Below are 6,000 nucleotides of genomic sequence, written 5' to 3' on the forward strand. Positions count from 1 at the left end.
GCTGCAATGGAGGAGAAAAACTGCAGAAAATGGAAGGGGATGCACGGCACAAAGGTTGTGTTTGTGATGGTGTGTTGTGTGATTGTTTTGTGGTGAATGGGAATGGTGTGTATGAATGCATTGCATGGTTTTATAGGGAGAGAATGGATGGGAGAGCATGTGAATGGCAGCTAGGAGGGAATGATTAAAGAGGGAATGCATGTGGAATGACAACTAGGTTGGTTGGTGGAAAGCTGGAAATGCAAAGGGGAATGCTGGAAATGGCATGGGAGTGCACGGCAAAGGTGTGTTTGGTGTGCATATGGCTAATTTATTTGTTGGGAAAGCATGTGGCTGCCAACTAGGGTGAATGATTGATGTGGGAATGGAAGAATGTGGTTGCAATGATGAAGTGAGAAGGCTGAAAATGCAAGGGAATGTGCACGGCAATGGTTTGTGTATTTGTGATGCATGTGGCTGAAATTGGTAGGTTATGCATGGGTTAGGATGGAATTTGGGAAGAGAATGGGCTAGGCCCTTTTTTTTATGTCCTAAAGTGCATACAAGGCCTTCAATTTCATCCAACACTTTGGCTCCAAGCATAAGCTATCCATCCTTAGCCCAAAAGTGCTCCAAAAGGCCCCAAAAAGGCTCCACAATGCATCCTTTCGTCAAATACGTCTTATGATCCTGAAAACACACAAAAGAAGCTTGAAGAATTAAAATAACTAAGAATTAATAACATAAATGCACGAAAACGAGCCAACTAAGTTGCCTAAATATGCTCCTATCAAATTCCCCCACACTTAGCTTTTGCTAGTCCTCGAGCAAAACAGAAAAACAAAACAAAACCTAAACCTTCCAACAATGGTCTCAGGGGTTCTTAATGCACATGACATGTTCAAGAACATTACTCACATAGATTTTAATCATCCTTACACTTAAGTACATACTTAATCATAGTCACCACATATTAGTTCACAATTAAGCATTTAAAACCATGTTTTGAATGTAGTAACATGCCTTAGAGAATTTGCTCAATTCCTTACAAGTTATGCACTCAATTTTCACTCAGATTTTCTAACTACACACCCTAATCTAGTTACATGTGAGAAGATTGATGTAAACATGAAAACGAACACTCACATATATGTATCACAAAGAAAGCAATTTCTGGAGTTAATAAGCATGTTTAGGTATGATCTCATGAATGGAATGCTACTACTTAGATGTGAGAACCAGTGACACCATATGCTCATACCAAGTTCAAACTCCACAAATTGAAACACATAACACTCAAGATTGAAGTCACGGGTTGTACTGGGGCTTGGGGTGTTTGGATAACAAAGAAAGGCTATGGAAAACAAAGGTTCTTTAAAAAAAATAGTGAGCAAAGCACTTGAATCAACTTAGAATTCACTTTTGAATGAAAACTCAACTTTTGAACAAAAAGGGAGAATCTAGACAATTTAGGGCCAGATTTGGTGTTTTGGACCCTTTCTTTCTTTCTTTTCTTTTCTGTTTTTCTTTTTCATACGTTTTTCACAAATTTTTTTTTTTTTTTTTTTTCTTTTGAATCTCAAAACATACATAAACACTTAAGAACAAAACATTCTCTCCCCCACACTCATTTTCTTTCATAATGTAACTCAAAAGGAATTCATTTAAGTCATGCTGACTATCTTTTAAGAACAAGGGTGTGGACTGTCCTAAACTAGGCTAGGTGAGGATAATGTGGGTTAACAAAGAATAAAGGCTAAACAAGGCTCAACGGGGTTAACTTAAACATATAATGAAGTAGGATACATGGCAATTTGGCTTAGGTGGTGGTCACTACACAACTTCTTCTTGAATATGTGTTATGTAAATCAATTAACATGCTTTGAATGAAATGGGCATGAGTTCTAGCATTTGGAACTATATGATGAAACGCCTTCTAAGTAGTAACCAAGCAAAGAATAATGAGACCATGCAACGACTTTAGAAAACAATAATGCACATATTTTAACTCTCTAAATAACGTTTAGGCTCAAGTCTCACAAGGTTGTAGCGTTTGTTTGAGTTCCTTCCTTCAAGCATGTTACAAAAACGAATTTTTCTTTTATGATTGCATGTGAAGTCATACATTATAACCATAACCAAGCATATACCAAGAGTAAATCAAACTTTTCTCCATGTTTATAACTCTTTTTAACAGTCATGCAATTAAAAACCAAATCCTCATCATTGTGTTGGAAGGTACCCTAAGACACAAACACACAAAAACGACTCAAAACACTATTTTTAGGCTTTTCAAAACATGTTTTTCAAATTTTTATGTGATTTTCGGAGTTTTAAGTCAACACACACTAAAACACTCTAAAATAGCTTAAAAACACTTAAAAACGGCAAGGAACAAGCAGCAAGGAACAACATTGGAGTTTATGGGTGATAAAATCCCACGAATTTGCATCAACAACATTAGTTACCCCCTCATACTTAACTCAAACATTGTCCTCAATGTTTTAAGCATAGATTCACACAAAACATAAGTAAACACATAAACAGCAACTAAACAAACTAAACATGGCAAAATGTAACTAACAAAGAGAAGAGTTTAGGGACGCAAATCTGGTTATGGAGTGTAAATTCCATCTTCTCTTTGGTGATTGCATTGAGGCTTGATCTTGGTGATTCCACAGGCTTATTCTTGAACTGGGCTGGAGGATTCTTTTGGTCTCCCCCGAAGGTCTATGAGCGGTTTCAGGATTCAGACACATGGCAGGCAAGTACGAGGTGGAGGTGCTGACCTGTTTCTTTGTTCAATCTTTCCAATTCGTATTGAATACGAATTGGAAAGATTGATGTTTCATTGTCACTCGTCTTAGCTGTTCTCCAAGCAGATGTGGTCCCTTCTCTGGCAGTGTATCAACCGTTGAAGATGACTACTCGAGAGCAATACTAGGTAAGCAACCAGGAATAGATTCTAGGTAGTTGGTTCCAGATCGGAAGACTGACTCCAAGTGCCTCTGATTGCTCTCTTTCTCTTTGCCATGCGAGTAAGAACAAGGACAAAGGAAAGGACAGGGAAAGAGCATGATATGAGATACCTTTGCTTTCGCCTTTGATGATATGAGATACTTTTGCTTTTGAAGAAGCAGCGAATGAATCAGCACATATATTTGTTGCGCTTGTCTCCACATGCTTCGATCTACCGTTTCCTCCTGCCTCATCTGTACTCCAGGCATCTGGTATCTTCAATGGTTGAATAGGTGTTCTCAAGGGAAGAAGAAAACTGAGCATGTTGAGAGGTTTGGTTGCAGCTACATTCTCGGCCGAGAAGAAGAGTCATGCGTTTGTGGATGTATGCCTTGCCATGAATGTTGACATATATAGAATTTTTAATGGCAAGTGGTGGTACTGTTCCTCTTTGATTTCTGAACAAACGCCTCTTCGATTTTTGAGCAAGCATCTCTTCGATTTCTGAACGACAAGTAGTAGTGCGGATGCGGCTCTGTCACCCACGCTTGTCGGCAAAAGTGTGTATTGGGATGATGACCTCCACGTGTTTTCAACTTTGTCAGAGATCTTTTGACAAAGTTGCACGCGTTATCTGAAAAGCTGAGATTGCGTCTGAAAAGTGTTGGCGAACTTTACGCAGGAAAATCCGGCTTTTATGCAGGAAAATCCAGCTTTACGCAGGAAAATCCGGCTGTTTGAATCGGTGGTTGTGTCGCCTCTCCTGTTATAGTGGTATCGATCACCTCTAACATGCACACTTTGAAAATTGCCCATTCGTGAAAATCGTATCCGGCCCTTTGAGATTTTACTACATCCAACCCTTCTCTTTTAACATCTTTGAAAATGGCCAACCCTTCTAACATTTGCTTAGATTTGAGTCTCAGCAGTGATCCGGGTGTGCCGCGTTAAGTAAATGTATGGTGCCCGTCTTTCTTATCTTCTAATGGCCCTCTTACAGGTGAAGACTCCATGATGAAGGATGCAACAACAGCTACGATAGTAGCTAGGAACCTCCTCACTCCTAAAGATAGTAGGCTGCTTTCAGGACGGTCCGATGAGTTGGCCGTTCAAGAGTCCCTAGCTCTCAGTGTTCAGTGTGTGGGCTCTGTGTCCAACATGGGCCAACGCCTACTTGCTCGATCCCGCCAAGTTGAATCCTTGATGGCGGAGGTGGAAAGTCTTAAGCAAGAGATCAAACAGCTTAAGCACGAGAATAGAAGTTTGCACGTGCTTGCAAATAACTATTCGACAAGCATGAAGAGGAAGCTTGATCAGCTGCAAGAATCTGAAGGTCGAATTCAAAGTGACCGTCAAAGGCTTGCGGCTTACGTCCAGAGGCACCTTTTTCCTGCGTCATCTAGCGTTCCACCAAGTATTGAGGCCTCGAATGATCCATCTTCGATGTCTCCCGCTCCTGGAGTTTTGCCAAGTAGTGGGGCTTCACGTAAACGACCTTTGTGAAGGCTCCAACCTATTCATTTTTTTATTTTTTATTTTTTATTTTTTTATTTTTTATTTTTTAATCAATGGCATGGAATTGATCTTTGAATGGAAGGTGATACTTGAAATGATCCGGTAACACGTTATTCCTTGATTGAAGATCAAATGTACCAACGCTTTGCATTTGGGACCTTTCCATAAGCTGTGACAAAAGAGAAGCATTATCAAGTGCCATGTTGTGCTTCTCTAGTACCTAAAATCAACAAACAAAACACAAATAAAAAACTAAAACTAAAATACATAACAGAAACGAACAATCCAAGGGATTAGCAACTTTGCTAATCCCCGGCAACGACACCAAAATTTGATGCGAAACTTATGTGACACACAAATTAAACCCTATTTGTGACAATTGTAGTAATGATGTAAGTAGGGATTGTTCTAACCGGGGATTAACTAGGGGTGCTAATCTAATTTGAATTGACTCAAAAACACAAAAACTAAACTTAAAGACTCTTAACAAAATATGGGGGGATTGAGTTTTTGGACGAGATTAAATAAAATGCACAGATTCTAATTTAAAACAGATAGTAAAGATGAATGTGATGAAAATATGGATGGAATGCTAGCTAGAAGGTTCTTCTCCACATATGTTACACTTGCATACAAGATTGATTTTCAGTTGGTCTTTCGATAAATTATGAAACTCAACACCCCGGGTTAATTAGGTCCGCTTAAACTAACCGTCAAGTTCTCCTTAAGTTAATGAATTGGATGGGTTTGCGCAACGCAATTCACAACATTCTCCAAAAGTCCTTTACGTGAACAGCACAATAAAGATACAATCAAAGATCATTAAGCATCATGAAAACTATAAGTGTTGACGAGGCCTTCGTTACTATGAAAAGCATGAAACTAGTGCCAAGAATTCATTTAACGCGATTGTTTATAAGCAACCTCCACTACTTACTATTAGGTGAAACTCACTTATATTCTAGCGTCATATTCATGCATGAAAATTAAGCGTGCACTCTCAATAAACATACATAAATAAGTTATCAATCAAACAGTTAAACAAATTGAATCCACAACTTATGAAATTCCAACCAAAGGTAATCAATTCATATTGCAAGCACAAACATGGTTTCGAATCACCCCCTAGCTAAAGGGGGTTTAGTTCCTCATACGTACAAGACAAAGAGAATTGAAATTAAACATTGAAATCAAAGAAACACCTAAACATTCCAACAACTCAAACTTGAATTGTATGAACGTTTAGGCCCTCTTCTCTTCCTCTTTGTTGCGGCACAAGGTCTAAGGATAGGTTTTGGGTTGGTGTGAAGTGTTTTGGAGGGATGGGGAGTGGTTGGAGTGGCTGCAATGGAGGAGAAAAACTGCAGAAAATGGAAGGGGATGCACGGCACAAAGGTTGTGTTTGTGATGGTGTGTTGTGTGATTGTTTTGTGGTGAATGGGAATGGTGTGTATGAATGCATTGCATGGTTTTATAGGGAGAGAATGGATGGGAGAGCATGTGAATGGCAGCTAGGAGGGAATGATTAAAGAGGGAATGCATGTGGAA

The sequence above is a fragment of the Pyrus communis genome, chromosome 1 (assembly GCF_041283825.1).
Source record: "Pyrus communis isolate YQ-2024b chromosome 1, ASM4128382v1, whole genome shotgun sequence".
Taxonomy (NCBI): domain Eukaryota; kingdom Viridiplantae; phylum Streptophyta; class Magnoliopsida; order Rosales; family Rosaceae; genus Pyrus; species Pyrus communis.